At 47.0% G+C, this 17,973-nt stretch overlaps 1 long non-coding RNA gene across 4 annotated transcripts in view; it reads left to right on the top strand.

Annotated features, from left to right (window-relative positions):
* The first annotated feature begins 1,740 nt into the window (after nucleotides 1-1,740).
* The window catches only part of LOC119518924, a 60,077-nt gene continuing 43,844 nt past the window's right edge, over nucleotides 1,741-17,973 (top strand). For 2 of the 4 annotated variants that reach the window (XR_005213883.1, XR_005213885.1), the window contains exons 1-2: nucleotides 1,741-2,045; nucleotides 6,175-6,244. This is a non-coding gene — a long non-coding RNA (uncharacterized LOC119518924). Of the gene's footprint in view, nucleotides 2,046-6,174; nucleotides 6,245-13,282; nucleotides 13,977-17,973 lie in introns of those variants that run through there. The other 2 variants (XR_005213886.1, XR_005213884.1) reach the window with 2 other exon arrangements.

Raw genomic sequence — 17,973 nt, 5'->3', positions numbered from 1 at the left:
GAGGATGAAGGAATTATTTTAAGTTAGTTCAATGCATTCAGAACTGGGCAATTTTTTTTTCATTTCCCTAAACTTCACCCTTCTCTGACATTTCAAAATTAAATCATCAGGTCTAATCTTTCTGAGGTATTTCTGAGCTCTAGAATTTTGTTCTCCAGGATTTTTTTTTTTTTTTTTTTCTGGTCTCATTCACCAGATGCATACTAGAAGTGAAAACAATTTAATTTTTAAAAAGTTTTTTTTTTAAACCTAAAATCCACAGAACAGATTACGTTTCTAGTTTGGTTCTTAAAATTATCAGGGGATTATCTGTAGGTATTAGGCCAAATGGAAATATAGGGCTACTTCTTATTTTCTGTGGCTAAATTAAACTGGTTTCCTGGTTCTGCAATGACAAAAATGTTAGCCTAGGTGGCCATGGGCCTGGTCAACCAGTGGCAAGCATTGGCCTGAGTCAGCTAATTGTACGCAATTGGGATTAGGTAGGAGGGATGGCATTCCCCTCTCCAAACAAAGAAAATCACGTTTGTGCTGTTTCATGTGACCTCTGATCTTTCCTGGCCAGCAAAAAGCAGAAACTTGAGTCTTCCCCAAGTCCGCATCTGCAAATGGCCAAGACGGCAGGAATGATCAGTTGTGGGATAAGCGTGAGACAATAGGCAGCAGGGGAGGGGAAGGAAGGGAGCAACAGTGGGGATAAATCTGGTGCTGGGCCAGTAGTCACCCAGCTTTTAGATTCTGCAATATAGGCACGTTCAAGGTCTAATACTTGTATTTATACAGCATACTCTAAAATGATTAACCATAGCTTCAGAAGGTGAGTGTTTCTTGCGGGGAGAGGGAGCCGGGAGGGGAGGTATAAAAAGAACTCATGCACCGTGTGCATATGTGGTGGGGTGTACGGGGTGTTAGGTGTGTATGAGGGGTGTGTTGGGTGTGCAAGGCAGGTTATAAGAGTGGGGTAGGTTCTCTGTGTGGTGATGCCACTGATTTCAAGATTGATGATCTGTTCCAGCCCTTCTGATGAGTCAAGCAGCTAGCTTTGAAGACTAAGCAGGAGCTCTGACAGCACCCCTCAGCCAGCAAGGGGCCAGTTGGAGTGGTGTCTTTCATGCGGGGTGGGGAAGAGGGCTTGTCCTCAAGTAGCCTTGCAGCAAGACTCGGAAACTCAAGGAGCAGCAGCAGCAACAATTTGGGGGACAATGGCAGCCACTGGTTAGCAGGTGGAGGGCTGGGGTGAAGGCCCTGCTACCAACCACACTATGAAGAGAGGGGCATGGGGTCTGGGCATTGCCCACCTGCACAGCAGCGAAAGCAGGAAGAGTAGCACTGAGAATTCTGGCAAGGAGAGAAGACTTGGGGGCAGCCCTAGCCCAGGATCTCTCCATCTCACCATCATCATTTGGGGCTGAACCCATTTTGGTTGTGGGGATCTTGCCTGTGCATTGCAGAATGTTTATCAGCATCCTTAGCCTCTACCCACTAAAAGCAGTAGTACCACCTCCTCTGCAGGTTGTGACAACCAAAAATGTCTCCAGACATTGCCAAATGTCCCATGGGGTGGGGGTGGGGTGGGTGAAATCAACCCAGATTGAGAATCTCTACGTTAGGCCTTCAAACCCTGCTTTGCTGGTTTCATCTTTTCCAAAACTGGGGAGTCGTGCCTTCTCTGATCTGGCTTTTTGTGTGTGCATTTGTTCATGGGTGAGGGTTTGCCTACATGTATGCCCACACATTTACCTGTGGCTGTCCGTGTTTTACTGACCAACTGAGAATGTTCCAGGGGTCGAACAGCTCTTCCTGTTTTAACTGTCAATCGAAATACACAGTGCAAAGGCCACAGGTTGAGTCAGAGGGTGGACAAAGAAGCTGCCCAACTCAAGGCCTGGGACAGGAAAGCTGGGGCAGAGCGTGAGCCCACGGCTCCCTGGCAGACCCAGCAGAGCAGCCCACCCACGACCCTGTATTAATTGTACTCCTACTATGTGACAGGCACTGTGCCTGGGGACACAAGGCGAGGAAGCCAGACAAAGCCACAGCCCTGGGTGAGTTGACATTCCAGAAGGTGAAGGGAGCATGAAAATGAACGGATAAGGCCTTTCTCTGGTTTGGGGCCCCAGAAGCTGATGATGAGGCACCGGCTGCAGAACCCCCACCTGTCAAGCTCCCTCCAGGGCTCGGGAGAGGCCCTGGCAATGCGTGCATATGCTTTTCACATTTGCCAAAGATGGCTTTTCTGTAAAAAGGTCCACCAGATTGCCCAGTCTTCTGGCCTCACAATATCTGCACCTAGCTCTGATTTTTAACTTTCCCTGCTTGACAGAATCAGGCCCTATTTCAAAATAGATCAGGAAGGAGACTGAGAAAAAGGCATCCCGTTGTGATTCACCAGCAGCATGGGAGAAAGGCAGTAACGTGGGAAACAGAAAGAAAGGAGAAAGAAATCAGCGATCACCCATGGGGTGATTCCTTAGGTGTTGGGTTCAGAGGCCGGGGGTCCTCAGATTCACGCACAGCCGGGCATGGGAGCAAATGGGACCGGACTCACGCCACCAGAGGGGTGGGGAGGGAGCCTCAGTCTCTGGTTAGGAGGGGCCGAGCAGCTGGCCCGAGCCCCTTTTATAGAACCGGGCGCTGCGGAGCTTAGGCTGCCGGCCCGCCCCCGGCTTTCTCCCGGCCATTGTGAGCCGGTATTGATCAGGCCGGGAAGCAATAGGGCGGCGGCAGCTGAAGCCCGGGGGTGGTCAGCATCGATCCCGCGCCCCCTCCCCGGGTTATTTATAGGCTGCGCCGCCCTGGCAAGTAACCGGGGAGAGCTTGTTTAACGAGGGTTCAGGGCGCTCTTCGCTAGCTGGTTAACTTTAAGTATTGGAAATGGAATTGATGCGCACATAATAATATTATGATTCATACAAACCACTTTTCAGGCAACTCAATATATTTCATTACCTCCTTTCTAGCAAATGTATTGATTTCTGTTTTGCGGTTTTATAACACAATTTCAAGGCTGTTGTGGGCTTAATGAGCCGTGTTCTTATGATGTTTAAAAAGATTGGAAGCTATTGTTGAAATAAATATTATGGATCATCCCCTGCCGAGGCCCCCCCTCCTTCTCTCCCGGCTCCCTCCTCCCTCCTCGTCTCCCCCAGCCCCTTCCTGCAGAAAGCTGGGGGCTCCCGGCTCCGCGGCCCTTTGTGGCCCAGATCAAAGGGCCTGAGCGCCACAAAGGCGGCCGCACTCGGGCCACACACAGCCGCACCTGCAGCGCGGCCAAATGTCCTTGTCGCGTCTGCGGGGCGAGCGCCGGGGACGCACCTCCGAGCAGGCAGATGGCTCCAATACCGCTGGGTGGGAACTGATGGGGACCGAGGCGCGCAGTGCCCAGGGCCTTTTATTAGCTGCCCGGACTTCCCGGGCCCCAGCTCGAGCGGCTGCACCTGTGGACCCGCTTCCTCTCGGCCTTTATGGAAGCTGACAGATTTTATTAACTTTAAGGAAGAACTTTCCAGCGTGTGGAGGGCCGCACTTTATTTTGTATTCATGCGAAGCGGAAACCGAAAAAGCCATGCTTACATATTTACCGGCCCCAGCGACCTCCCTCTGGGGCTCCAGAAGTCACCATCCAGATTAATTTTGTCACAAAAATTGACGGGTGTGCTAAGAGATCTTGGGAGTTTGGATGATGTTGTTGGAGGTCCGATTTTTTCTTTCCAATGGGAAAAAGCTGTATTCAATTATCTAATGTCTCAGAGGACCCCCAGAAGAATTTCCAAATCTGGCAAAAATTGAATCTCAAAATTCTGTTTGCTCAGGGGGAGAGAGCGTTTGCAAGCAACTCAAGTAGGTTTCTCTCACAGCACGGTCCCTCAAAACTTTTTTTGGATGACCTGGAAACAAAGGCAAGGACCTGAAGCATCTTCAAACTTTGTGAGAGGACTCCCCTTGGAGACTTGTCCCCAGGAGGTCATGTATGTGCTGGGCTCGGACATTGGATCCTTAACCCCAATATGTTTGAAAGAACAAAGTGTAATTATGGTTCATTTTGTAAAATGGGAAAATATTACATGATCCTACACAGTTTTATATAACCTCCACACTCTCATGTATTAGAAAGACCCGAAACAGAATTGGGGACCAAATATTAAGATTTTGCTTATAGTCCTGGTTTTCCACTGCCCTCAGGATGTTTCTTGGTTTTATGTCTCCTGACAAATGGAAGTCCACGACTATGGAAATCCATGTTATATTAATGGCCAAGTGTTGAAAATTCAGCCACAGAGTCAGCTGGGTATATTGCTTATTAGCTTAAAAGCATAAAGCTTTCTGGAGCTTGCTTTTGTGTGCCAAATAAACTTCAAATGAACTGAGGATCATTTTGCAGGAAACTCTTTAAGTTGAGCGATAATAGAAAGTAGTTAGTAGAATATTACACTTTTCATTTGGGCAAGCAGATGGGATGCCTGCTTTTAGATTTAATCAGGGGCTGACAGACAGGTAGAACTGTGGCATGTTTTAGTTGGAGTCTCTTTCTTTTCAGGAAAGAATGAAACTACTTAATATTCAGTATATCCCTCCCACCCCCGCCCCCATCTATCCCACAGTAACTCGTGATGTCTAATGCCTAACTCTCATTTCTGATGACATTACAAAGTACAAAGGTTATTTAAGTGCAAGCGAATTCGTTTATTAACACATCTTTTACTCAATTCTTCCCTTACAAAAAAAAAATTACAGATACGTTGTGTGGGTATACATATATACGGATAAAAAATAAAACCGGGGTTGCTTAAATCACTGAGAACACACCCAAATCTACATTTACATAGACACAGACGTAAATAAATGATTTAACAATTTGGGAGTCACGAATCTCTGACCTCATGCTTTCTCAACTAACCTTTTTAAAAGATTTTGATATCAATTGTTTCTCTTTTTTCCCCAGAAGCATAATACATGGTAACCTTAGCACACACAATCTGTTTTAACAGAGGGATACAGACAAGTGCAGTCAATGGTGGATTTTAATGTCGTGGCCGAGCTTATATTACCTGGCTGGAAACAAAATCTTTTCCCCCCCTTCAGTGCAAGTCCCTTGGCACCCCCATCAGAGATCATTTGTTATGCAGAGTTGTGTGAGGCAATCAAAATTAATTCACAGTGATCTTTTCACCCAGAACCTCCAGCTTCTAATAATGGTCCTTCTCAACAGGTGTTCCTTGTGGCAGCCTGACTTCAAATTGCCAGACTGAAGGTTTTATTCTTTCGTCATTTCTTTTTTTTAATCTCGAACTTGTAATTTACTAATCTGCAGCAGCTGCCAAGAAGGACCCAGCTGCTAACCCAGAGGGGAAATGTACCTCTGAGAAGGGTGAGGGCAGGGACCAACTTTGCCTCCCGACTACCAGGAAGGCGAAATCGAAAATTCAGGCCCAGAGAGAGGCGCAGCTCGGGCGCCCAAACCCTGAGATTGTCTCCATAAGACCTTCCTCTGAGACTAGTCTACAGTTGGTGACGTGTGGTTCAGATCCCTTTGGGAAGGCTTTACAAATATCCTGGGTTATGCACAAGTGAGTGGGGAAGGGATTTTAACAGCAATGACCACTGCCAGAAAAATGCCGTGTAGGAGGAAAGGACTTTTAAAAACGTGCATTTAACCAGCCCAGGCTAACACACTCTCTTTGCCGCCTTTCAAACCTTCCTCTTTTAAGGTAACTCTGGAGAGAGAGGGAAGGAATTGGGTTTTGATACAGAAATTCTTGGACTTCATGGCTCATCAGAATCATCAAACTGGTGAGCGTGTGAAAGAATGAGATCATTCTCCCGATTTCCAAATTGCTAAAACTTTAGATTCTAGGGGTTCCAGCCCCAGAAATTCTGATTGAGTAGATGTTGACATGGAGCTCAGGAATATACATTTTAACAGGTATCCCCAAAGTTCCCATGCTTGTGGTCTGGTTTAGAGGTTAACCAGTATACAAAAACTAGGAGCCTTGAATCCCTTTCCCATCCCAGTAAGCCGCTTCCCTGCTTGTCTCAGTGATCCTATCTCTACAGTGGGTTTGCCCTCTTCCCCTTTCAATCGCACGGTTCCCAGCACAGGATGCAGTGAGGGCATCTGAGCAGGTGTGCCTGGGAAGGCCACTGCTCAGGCTAAGGGCTGGTTTTTTTCCTAAGGAGATGACATACACATGTCTTATGCAGAGGAGGACAAGTTCATCAAGGAAGTGACCATCTTCGCTAACGGGTAAGTCTTGGCCTCCTAGTTTTATTTGCCAATGATGTCTGCAGCTTTTTTACTAGCTCTGAGCTGGTATCTGAGAAGACATGTTCTCCCCACCCCTAGTTTCCCAACTGACCCAAGTCTGAGGCCAAGTTCGGTGTGTTGGACAAGGACTAAACTAAAGGGTAGTCCTCACTGACATGGGGAGACCAGGGACACCCCACCCCCCACCCCCAGGTTTAGGAGAACATTTTGAAGAGCCAGTTGCTACCTTCAGCTTTGTCACAGACTATAAGTCAGCTTTCCCTCGGGGATCACAAAGGAGGGAGGGTAACACAGTTTCCTGTCTGCCCCAGGACTTACAGAAAGAAAATTTGGATTCCTTTGGCATTTGTTGAAAGGAGCTTCTAGAGAATCAAACCAAAAGTCTCATGAGAGTCTAAAACTGAGATGGGGAGTCCTGAAACACTAGAATATCAAGGCTTTACTGGAGACTTCATTGTCCTGTTGGCCACCCTCCCCTGAGGCCAAGCTTCCTTGGAAAAATTGTCACCGGGGAGACAGGATGTCCTTTCAAACAACTCTGTTCAGGAAACAATCGCTTTTAGCTTGGTTGTTTCCTTGTGAAGGCTCTCCTGGATCCTTTCAAAACTTAATTATGGCTATAAAAACTGGTTCAAGGAGCGAAGCAGTGCTGATGGATATGTTGGGCTGTGTCTTCTCTGGTACATTTGTCCACACATGGGGCAACACAGCCGCTCGGAGCACTGGTGTGCATTGATTTTTTAATACATGAGCGAGTTCGTTTGTTCTGCTTTCATGAGCCTCTTTGATTTTGCTGGGGGAATGGAAAGCTTTCTGGGGCTCCAAACACCAGAGGACCCCCCTTCCTTGCCACTAACCTATGGGGGAAAAAGAATATTTATCAGCCTCATTTCTAGATTGTACAAAACAGCCCGCATATATTTTATAAGAGAGAGGATACTCACAAGCCTCTCTAAGAAAATGTGCTTTTTCCTTTGCCTCAACAAGGCCTTCCTGTTGTGGACATTGCTGAAGGGCACGGCAGAGAGGTTTCTAAGTGGCGATTTCCATACCTGGTGAAGCAGGCAGCTTGCAGGATTTGGTGACTGATACATCTGGGGATGTTGGGGCTGTCAGCCTGGAGAAGGGAACTGGGAATGGCATTATTCTCTAATTGCCTGTTCAGCATAATTTAGAACTTTGTTTCCTGAACCTACATAAGGAAGGTCTGAGAAAAGTTTACTTTTAATGGCAGATGAGGAAGCCAAGGCCCAGAGAGGGAAAGACTCTTGCTCAAGGTCACACAGTATATTTAAGACAGGAGCTATTGCTCGGATGGTGAGAGCCATCTTTTGCCCTGCCATTCAGAATTTTTAATCAATTAAACTATTAAACCTTTGGTTGGGGAGATGTTAATATATAGATAGTTTTTCCCCACATGTATTCATTTGAATCATTCATTCTTTCATTCAGTCATTCAAAAAATTTTGTGGAGTATCTAGCACGAGTCAGGCACATAGGAGCTGGGGAGAAAAATGGTGAGCAAAGCAGATGTGTTCAATACTCTAATGCAATTTGAGGTCTATGGGGGAAACAAACACTACACAAAATTATTACACATAATTGAAGAATTATAGAAAGTAATTTGAAGGGAGAATTCAAGGTCTTGTACAGGAACTGACCAAGAATGGAGGTGAGGGTGGTGCTGTTAGGGAAGTTTGAGTGTATCAGTCAGGTTAGGTTATGTTTTACTTGGTAACAAACAGCCCCCTGAACATCAGGGGGTAGCAATATATTTCTTTCTTCCATGCCGGTCAGCAGGGAGGCTCTGCTCCTTGTATTCACTCAGGAGAAGCTCCCGTCAAGAGTGCTTCAACACTCACAGAGGAAAGAAAAGAATGCACTGTCTCTTCCCAGAGGCAACGCTTGTGACTTCTGCACCATTTCATTGGCTGTTGAAGTCACATGGCCACATCCAACTCGAAGCAAGGTAGAAAAGCATTCTTGTTCATGTGCCCAGAAGGAGGAGATCCAGAAAGCCCATCACCCAGGTTTAGGGAAGTTTTCCCTGCCTTTAGCCATCATCTGAATTTTGTCCAAGAGTTAACCAGGGAAAAGAAAACATAAAGGAAGGGTGGAGGGGTATCTAAGATGTGACAACAGCCTTGATGGAGGCCCTGGGGCAGGAAGAAGTACAGTGTGCTGAGCAAGAGAAAGAAGGCTGGAGTGCTGGAGCCCGGAGAGCCAGGGGAAAGAGGCACCCCGTGCCCACCAGACCTGGGGGGCTTAATGGCCAGCGTGGGCTGTTGGTTGATACCTCAAAGGGGAGAAGAGTGGCTGTACACTGTTTTAAATGATGTGTGTGTGATGTGTGTGTTTGTGTGTGTGCACATTTTAAAACATTTTAGCTTTAATCTGAGGAACTGATGGGTGGGTAGAAGGCTGTGGGTGTGCTTGCACATCACAGCATGCCAGTGGGGTGGGGAGCACACCCGTTATCCTGACTAGGAAACTGTGGGCCAGGAGGTGCTGAGACCCTTGGCCCAAGGGCAGTAGCGAGTTATGGGGGCGAGGCGAGCTTTGCACCTTGTCTTCAGACTCAGACCCTGGAACCCGTCTGGTCCCCGCTGGCCCTCTGGGGCCTCTGTGCCAGCATACAAAGGGTCTCCCACTCTTGGGTCCTTCCACAGTGCCCGGCAGGGCAGCATGCAACTAGCAAGGCTCATTTAAATGTTATTGAACAGAATTTCTGGCCCAGTTGCTGAGGGGCTCCTGTGTATCAAGCTTCTGAGAAAACATCCCAAAGATGAAATTTGTGTGTCCACAAGGGCAAAGTGTTGGGGACATCAAAGAGAAGTTTCAGAAATGGCTGCTGGGAAAAGCCAGGCAAAGCTTTCAAGTGCAGATCCCCTATCTCCCAATTAGCATACAAAAACATTTTTAAAGGAATAACCTTTAATAATAAAATGCTATAATCTCAATAAGACATTTCAGCAGGGGAATTATTAGATATTAATTCATGCCTAGTTGCACTGACAGCTCTCAGCCTTCAACGTTAGCCTAATAGCACACTAGGTGAGAATTAATATGCCATAATTCAAGCTCTGTCATGCATTATTGCTTAAATAAGATACATGAAGAATAACCTATTCTGGCTAAATAACTGGGATTCTCAGAGTTCTCCTGGCCAAGTTATAAATAGTTATGTTAGGATCCAGAATTTTTTTTTGTATTACTAAATTTGAAATAAATTGCATATATGTATCCTCATCTATAATTACCGTGAACATTTTTCTTAAGTACTAACATTAAGTTCAGTCATATTCCATGTTTTAAAATTGAACTTAAGCAAAATCACATAATTTTCTTGAGACCAAAATAGAAATTTCTTTCCTCCATATATAATTGTATCTGGTGCTATGGTATGATATAGCTTCTAGGGACAATGGCTTAGGAGTGGCGAGATGGGCCTGACCTAGAAGGTACAAAATAGAAACAGGGGAGCAAAGGGGGCTTAGAGGATGTTCTATTTATGTTTGTGAAGTGTTTATGACTCCCTGGATAATTATGGTTACTTGTGAGTGCCTACTGCTTTCCCAGCAAGGGGAGCGCAAGAGAAGTAGGGGGAAATGCTTGTCCTCCAGTAGCTTAGCGTCTCCTGGAAGGGACAGTACTGATGTATGTGACAGATTAACAGTAAAACAGCTAAAAATGAGTCTTCACAAGGTAATATCTGAGAAAACGCCAGGATATAACAAGGAAGACCGTGGAGTCAATTGAAAGAGTATTACAGGCAGCGTAGGAGACTTACAGAGCTTCGAGGTGAATCATTCATTAAATTATTCATTCATTTCTCAAATATTTATCTAACAGCTACTCTCTGCCAGCGCCTGTGCTGGGCACAGCACCCAAAGAAGCGGGCAGTCTGCTCTGGGAGACAGGCACTTAAATAGATAACTACAATTTCAAGTGGCAAAGGCCATCATGGAGCTATGCTGGGTAACCCAAGAGCTCAGAAGGCAGCAATGCCTGTCTCTTACTGTGAATGAGACAGTAGATCAAGGAAGGCTTCATGGAAGAGGTGAGATCAAAGGTTTGGGAGTTGAGGGCTAAGGATAAATGAAATGAAGATGACGACAGGTATAAAGAGAGGCTGGATGGTGGGAAGTTAACGGACCGTGGAAAGGGGCCGCTGTGCTGTCCTGACGTGACTAGATTTTCTTTTTGATGTAGCCACTGAGTGCTCTGTGAAGTTTATATCTAGAAAGACAAGTGAGGAAGCAGGGAGACCAGGTAGGAAGCTGTGGTTTGGGCCCAGGAGAAGGGATGGAGGCCAGGACTAGGGCAGAGGGAGTGAGAACGGAGGGTGGGTGTTCTGGAGGCCAAGCAAATACACGTAAGAGACTGAAAGCAGGAGGGTGAGTATATTTGGAACATGATATGTTTGAGGCCTGCGCTCAAGGGGGAGGAGTCTGGACTGAAGGTCACCACGCAAGGGTTATGCACATTTGGGAACCTAGAACATCAGAGCTGAAAGAGTTATTTGAGATTGTCTGATCCATCCTACCACCCATTTTAAATACAGGGAAACTGAGTTCCAGAAAGGGGAAGGCTCTTGGGACGATCACCACAGACCTCTTGAATCTTTCTCCAGATTGATAACTTCATTCCAAGGGAAAGGTTTCCATTTTAATCATTGAATAAGAGAACTAAATATGACAGCGGAGAAGATGGGGTACAGGCTCGTAACAATGGCTCCTGAGCTCCAAGTGTTTTAAAATGGCATCCATTAACTTGACCATAACAAGTTTTTTTTTTAACTTTTTTTTTACTTTAATATGTTTATTTAAAAGGAAAAGTTTCTATCACTTCATAAATGCAAGTTGACCTTCCTTTTGTTTTTATAAAAAGGATCAAACCTGAAAAGTAACCTCATGAAAGTAAAGCCATAGTATTAAATTCTAACCAGATACTGTTGCCTGCCTGCAGCTGACTCTCTCTTTGTTAAACAGAGAGATGGACAGGTTTTGGGGAAATGTGAAGATATATTGGCACCAAATTGAACCTCTCTGCTGGTCTTTATAGTATTGGAAGAAAATTGAAAAGGAAATACTTTTCTTACTATATGATGCATAAGCAGTTGTATCTGGGAAGGCAAGTGAGGAAGGATATCAAATAATGTGTTCTATACCTCCTAAAACATGCCAATATGGGAAATATTGGGCTAGGAAAAGGTGAAGTAAAATGTATCACTTCCGCAAGCCCCAAAGATGGGCTGTTGTAAGATTTATTGAATGAGAGAATGAGAAAATGACAGGTTGGCATGAATGTTTTGAACAACTTTATTAAAGATGAAGTCAAATCTATTTGAAGGAACTTGTGAGAATGCTCTGGATTGCCATTCCGAAAGATGAGGATGTTCCTGGGTCCTGTCCCCACCCCCTGGGATGTCATGAGGATCAGATGAGAAGGCCACATACCCAAGAGCTGTGCTTAGACCATGAGCTGTCTCCAGAGATGTAAGGTCCATTTTTCCAGGCCACCTGCACACCAGGAAGGAACCAAGGGTGTGGCCTCAGAATAACACCTCCCAGAAAGCTAGCTCTACCCCTGCTGTGTGTGAAATCCTGAGGACAAAGCACACATCTGAGCTGGGTTTGAGACAAACGAGATATCTTTTGGCTCTCAAATGTACTGTCCCCGGCAGGGCTCCTGATTCTTTTCCCCTTGTATTTTGAGACAAGGACTGGGGACAGGCACTTTATTTGAAAATTGATTCCAGGAAACAGGAGTGAAAGAGAAGGGAGAGTAAGACAAAGAAGGAGGGAAAGCCCCCCCCCCCCAAATTTCCTGAGCTGGTTATGCTGTGGTCGACTGGGGCTTGAGCCTATGGGGCAGTGGGGTGGGGGTGGGAGTTCTGTCTGAGGAACCAGGCAGAATTCACCTCAGATATTGCCCCTCCGATGTTTAGGAGGCTGGGGTTATCTGCAGACTCCCACCTCACTGGTTGAGGGTTGCCCCTGGGTATTTGGGGTGGATTTCCTATTTCCTGGCCTGGGCCTACACCAAGATTGAGCAGCTACTCGTGCTTCCCAGAAAACTCCAAGGCAGAAAAATGGAAAGAAAAGGCATTGAGTATGGAACTACCACTCCATTCTGGAAACAGGTGGGCCACGAAGTGTGTGCTTCACCTTGTCTGCTCTATCTCTGGGGAAGCTGAGTCGTGTGGAAGCCGGAGGGCAGTACCTCCCCAAGGAGTGACGTTCTCTCCACAGGTGGTGGCGGTGGCCGGCGGCTGATGAAGAAGGCGGAACCTTGCCTTGAATTCCTCAAACCCCTCTCCACCCACCCCACCAAACCCTTCTGGAGGAAGCCACGTCACCCTATCTTCTGGGAAACGCTCCAGGTGGAGAAACTCTTTTTGGGCCTCCCAGAACTCCACTGCCTGTTGGAAGCTAATGCTGATTTCTTGTTTCCTTCACTGTACAGCTGGGGGATGGGGCTTCTCAGGGCCACTGGCTCTCAGGGCTCGGTGGGCTCTTCCCACGTGTGATTTGTGACTTGAGCAAGCTGGTCAACTCGGGAGTAAGGGGGAGTTGGAGAGGAGGAATGAGAGGGAGGGGCGATTGCTTTGGGACCATTTTGGGACTCAAGGAAGAGCTGCTTATGCATCCGCATCATTGGTTGTGCCTGTGACCCTTCCCCAGGCTGTGACCGGGTGGGTCCCCTAATCTGCTTTAAGCAAGACACAGATGGAAACGGTGGGGTGGGGGGGATGGGTTCCCTTTGCAAGTCTCTCCACCCCTCCCCTCTCCTGCTCATCTGAAAAGGATGCAGAAATGTCAGTTGTCTCCTAGCTCAGTTACTTTGCTAACCCAATCAATCTATATGAAAAGAACAGATTAAATTGACTGATCCTCATATATTTAATGATCGCTGTTATTTGACCAGGATGCATTGCTCGGGAAGTGCCTGTCACAAGCTATCGATAGTCTTTTAATTCCGTGTTACTTAGTGTTGTGCTTTCTTCCTCCCCAGGATGGCCGGTCTCGGGTGATTCCTGAGCCTGCACAGCCAGCAAACGAGATGCCAAACGGCTCTTCTTTACTATCGCATGGTTGGGTTTAATTCCTGGCTTATGGATTTTCCAACAGATGCAGCTTCTTGCATAGACAGTTCCATGATTTCCAAAACTACCTTTGTAATTTCTAGGGATGTCTCTGCTAATCCCAAGGGGTGCTATGAAATTCTTAGGGAAAGAAACACAACAGCACCTCTGTTTAAATGTCACCCTTTGCAATGGTAGTATGTGTATAATGATATTAGCTACCATTTGTGGAGTCTTTCTTTTACAGTTTTATTTGCTTTTATAGTTGCAGAAATCCAAAAAGTTGATATTTGCAATAACTCTATTTTGTGATGAGGATGCTGAGGGGTACAGAGAGGTTAAGGAAGGAGCCTGAGGTGGTACAGCCCACGGCAGAGCTAGGAAGCCAGTCAGTGCTGCCAGCCTGCATGTGCTCAGTGCTTTACTCTGCATGTTGATAAAACTCGTATGTGCTCCTGAATGCTGTCTGAGTGAGTCCATGCATGTCTTGTGATGATATCTATTAAAATGCCAGGCTTAAAAACATGGCAGTTACAGTCTCCTTTGTCCCTGAGGTTTCACTGTCTCTTTGCCTCCTTGAGGATTTAGTCCCCAAGACAGACCTCATCACATGTGGGTGCTCCAACCAGCGATATCCTGGGGCCTTTATTCCCACCAGGCAAATCTCCCCCTTTCTCTCTCTCTTTCCACAGCTGAGAGTCTGGAACTTTCCATTTAATTCACATTTTAACTGCAGATGTTTTAAAGACCTGTTTCACATACTCATTCAATCATTTACCAAAACATATGCCCAGCACTGTAGTGGAAAAAAGAAGTTAAAAACAGTTCCTGTGCTCAGAAAACTTGCAGACAAGTGAGAAGGCAAATGCATAGAGACAATTGCATTACGGTCCCCTGGCAGGTTCTGGGGTGGCAGGAAGGCAGCGTGTTTAACCCAGGCCACGTGGGGAGGCCTCAGGAGGAAGAGGTGTTTGCACCGAGTGCAGAAGAGCCCATTGGAGGGGGGCTTCCACCCAACAGTGACATCTGTTTCTCTGAAAGCATGGGCTGCTCCTTTTGGTACTTTAGATTAGGTTGAGCATGATGGGGAGGCGTGGTGGAAGAAGACGGAGAGGAAAGGGAGAGCTAGAAAATGATACGGAAAGGTTAAGCAAGTTTGACTTCTATCCAGCAGGTGCTGGGGGATTCAGTGGAAGAATTTCAAGCAAGACAATGGTAGGAGGCATATAGCTGGGGGTAAGTAAAGCTAGATAACTAGTTCAAGCCTCAACTCTGTCACTTATAAGCTGAGTGGCCTTGTGCTAGTGCACGTCTTAGCTCCCTAAGCCCCCAAGCCCTTATCTGTTAAGTAATATTCATTTCAGAGGGCAGCCACAGGGCTAAAGGGGACACAGGGGGTGAAATGTTTAGTGCCAGAGCCAGGCCATAGTAGGTGCTTAAGAAACACCAGCTGCTCTTATGATTCTATTTGCATGTTAGAAAACTGTTTCTGGGAGGGATCTTTTGGGGGAAATCCAGGCCAAAGTGGGAGATAAATTAGGATACTGAGAGGAGAGTCAAGTAAGAAGCGACAGAAGCCTGAGCTAAGGCTGCAGTAGGGGAGGGAGATTTTAAGGAGTCAACTTGGCAGCCATCAACCAGACATGGACGAGGGCCGTGGAGAAGTCCAGGATGATATCCGATTTCCAGTTTGGTGTCATTCTCTGGGGCTGATTACAGGAAGTCGTAGGCTTGGGAGGGAAATGATGGGTTTGGCTTGGGAGGTGTTGGATTGGAGGTGCTTGTGGGCCCATGTTACCTGAAGGTACAAGGAGAGATGGGACTGGACTTCTGAACACTTCCTCCTCCCCGGAGGACTGAAGTCTCCTCATAACCTGAACCATAACTTGCTCTTCCTCTGTATCTTCCAGAGAACCTCTAACAGGTCAAGTTCCAGAGAATCCGATCCATCCTTTAAGGAGATCCCAGAGTAGGTGGCCACCTCCTCCAAGGAGCCTTCCCTGACTGCTCTCCAGCCCAGAGCACTCTGTCCCCTGGCATGACTTCCTCTTTGGGGGCATTTGTAAATGCTACTCATAGGGGAAGGGCATGCTTGATGGTTAAGTGTCTTCCCTCAGCAGGATTTTAAACTCCTGGATGGTGTGACTACTTTTCCCTCACAGCCCCTCACCCTGACCCAGGCTGTGAACTGTGCCCACTGTTTGACTGAGGAGTGCAAGGCTTTCTTGTGTGGATTCTGCCCCTGCAGAAAGCTCCAGGGCTTTCAGCTTTGTCCTCTGTGTCTGCAAAAACGGGGCACTTGCTCATGGCCCACATGGAAGAGAACATCTGATCGGGGATGTGCGCCACAGGGGGGACCCCGAGATTCTGCTCTGAGCTCACAGGGTGTGGCCTTGACAGCATGGAGCTGCCTGTATGGAGACCCCTCACCAAGGGACTCTCTGGGAGGCAGATGCGTTTCTAGTTCAGCCCTAACTCCTGTAAACACCCAGCATTAGAGTTTTGGGCTGAGAGAGGCAGGGCCCATGTAGACACTGACTTTTTATGGCTTTATCCCCCTATCCCCCCACTCCCAAAACTTCCATACATCATTCTTGACTCTCCCCCGCCCCGTCACATTCCTGCCTTGAGCATTTGATCTACGGTCTATAAGTAGATGTAATGAAATGCCAAGTTTCTTTAAAAAGAAAACCACCTCCCCTGAAAGAGTTGGCCTGGGGATCATCCAATAACAGATAATAATGCTCCACTTGCCTTGGCTGGGCTGGGGCCCGTTGCCCATCTCCTGGACCCTGCCTGCGGCTTGGCTTTGCCAACTGTTTCTCTTCCAACCTGCATTTATTTCCGTTTTGCTTATATGAAATTGCAAACAACTTTTTAAAGGAGTAACATGAAAAGCATGAACCAGTAGGTCCCGTTCTCCTCTTCCCTGGCTCCTTCAGTTTCAGCAAAGAGGCAGGTCTGGATTCAGAGGGGATGCTGGAATGGGTCCTTCCTGGTTTGCGGGTATGTACCCCTCCAGGTGGGTGTGGGAGAGCTCTGTTCTTTGGGGTAAGTGAGGGAGCTGGACAGAGGTCCCAGGCTCCGCATCAGCCTCGACTGCCCCTTTCTAACTGGAAGCTTAGCCTCTTCCATTAACTAACAGTTTACCAGGTAACTCAATCATCTTACAGTCTAGTCCCTTATCAGGGCCTCAACATTCCCTTCTATAAAATGATGGGATTAGATGGGAGGATTCCTATCAGAAGAGTATCTAAATTGACAGCTGAGAGGGTTAGCAGGCTGCTAGTGGCCTTAGAGGTGACTCCCTGAGTTGTACGCTGGGAACCCATGGAGAACATGGTGGTGACGTGCTCCCAGCTGCCTCTTCTGCAAGGTCTGCCCAGGCCATGAGCTGAAGGCCGCCCTTTCACCCCACCTGTGCCTTCATAAGGAATTCTGCGTCTATAACAGGGTTTCTCAGCCTCCACACTATTGACATTTTGAACCAGGTAATTCTTAATTCTTTGTTGGGAGGGGCTGGCCTGTTGCATTGGAAGGTGTTTAGCAGCACCCTTGGTCTCTACTCACTAGACGCCTGTAGCAACCTCCCCTCTCTCCTCTGTTCCAGTTCTAACAACTAGAAACATCTCCAGACATTGCCAAATGGCCCCTAAGGGTTGGGGGGTAGTGCAAAATCACTCCTGGCTGAGAACACTGGTCTATAATATTATCCCATTGGTCTGTATTTGGTATCTGTCTTTTGTCCTCACTCCAGGCTCCCTCCGGGTCAGGGCTGTGCTTTATGCAATTCTGTTGCACAAAGTAGGGGCATTGAATTAATGACTCTGGTAGGAGACATAGTTGGTTTCTGGGTCAGCTGGACTTTTTGTACTTCGTATACCATAGTCATCCTCTCACCATAAATATTTATGAGTGACTGCCAGGTGTCTCGTTGCAGGGGGTTTGCTGGAGAACATGGCAGTCAAGGGCAGGGATCTTTAGGAACTTACATTCTAGTGGGAGCAGGGTGGTGGGGGGAAATATGCAAAAAAGGAATAAATGGGTAAGTGATATAATTTCCAGCAATCATCAGCTGGAGGAAGCAAGTTTTAAAAGGGCTGTGAATGGAGAGTGACTAGGGTGGGGTGTCCTAGCTGGGCAGTGGGAGGGAATGCCTCTCTCTCCGGAGGTGACATCTCAGCTGTCACTATTTAGGTAGGAAGGCAGAGGTACTTAAATAGTAATCACCTTTCCTTTTTCCCCATCTCCTATTGCCTGACACTTAGTAGGCACTCAGTAAACATCTGTTGTTGGAGCAAGTCCTCTCTCCTTTCTATGTAAGAGGAGTCAGCGTTGCACGGCCCTGTGAATTCTAGTTGTAAGTTCTAGAAACATCCGCCAATGGGTGTGATCCTTCAATATTTGTGGGCCAAGTCTGAATCAACCCCTGAATCATCCTGCCTCCTCTGAGTTCTGTCTTTACAAAGAGAGTTTCTTTGAAATCAACAGGACAATAATCTCCTCTCCAAATCGATCGTTTAATCTCACATCAATCATCATCGTCATTTAAAACCTGAAACCCCATCTAGGCACTCGGGCCATTTCCCGGCCCAGGTGTGAACCCCAGGAATGGCTGGGG

Source organism: Choloepus didactylus, chromosome 22 (assembly GCF_015220235.1).
Source record: "Choloepus didactylus isolate mChoDid1 chromosome 22, mChoDid1.pri, whole genome shotgun sequence".
NCBI lineage: Eukaryota > Metazoa > Chordata > Mammalia > Pilosa > Megalonychidae > Choloepus > Choloepus didactylus.
This window is presented reverse-complemented; position numbering and strand designations above follow the sequence as displayed.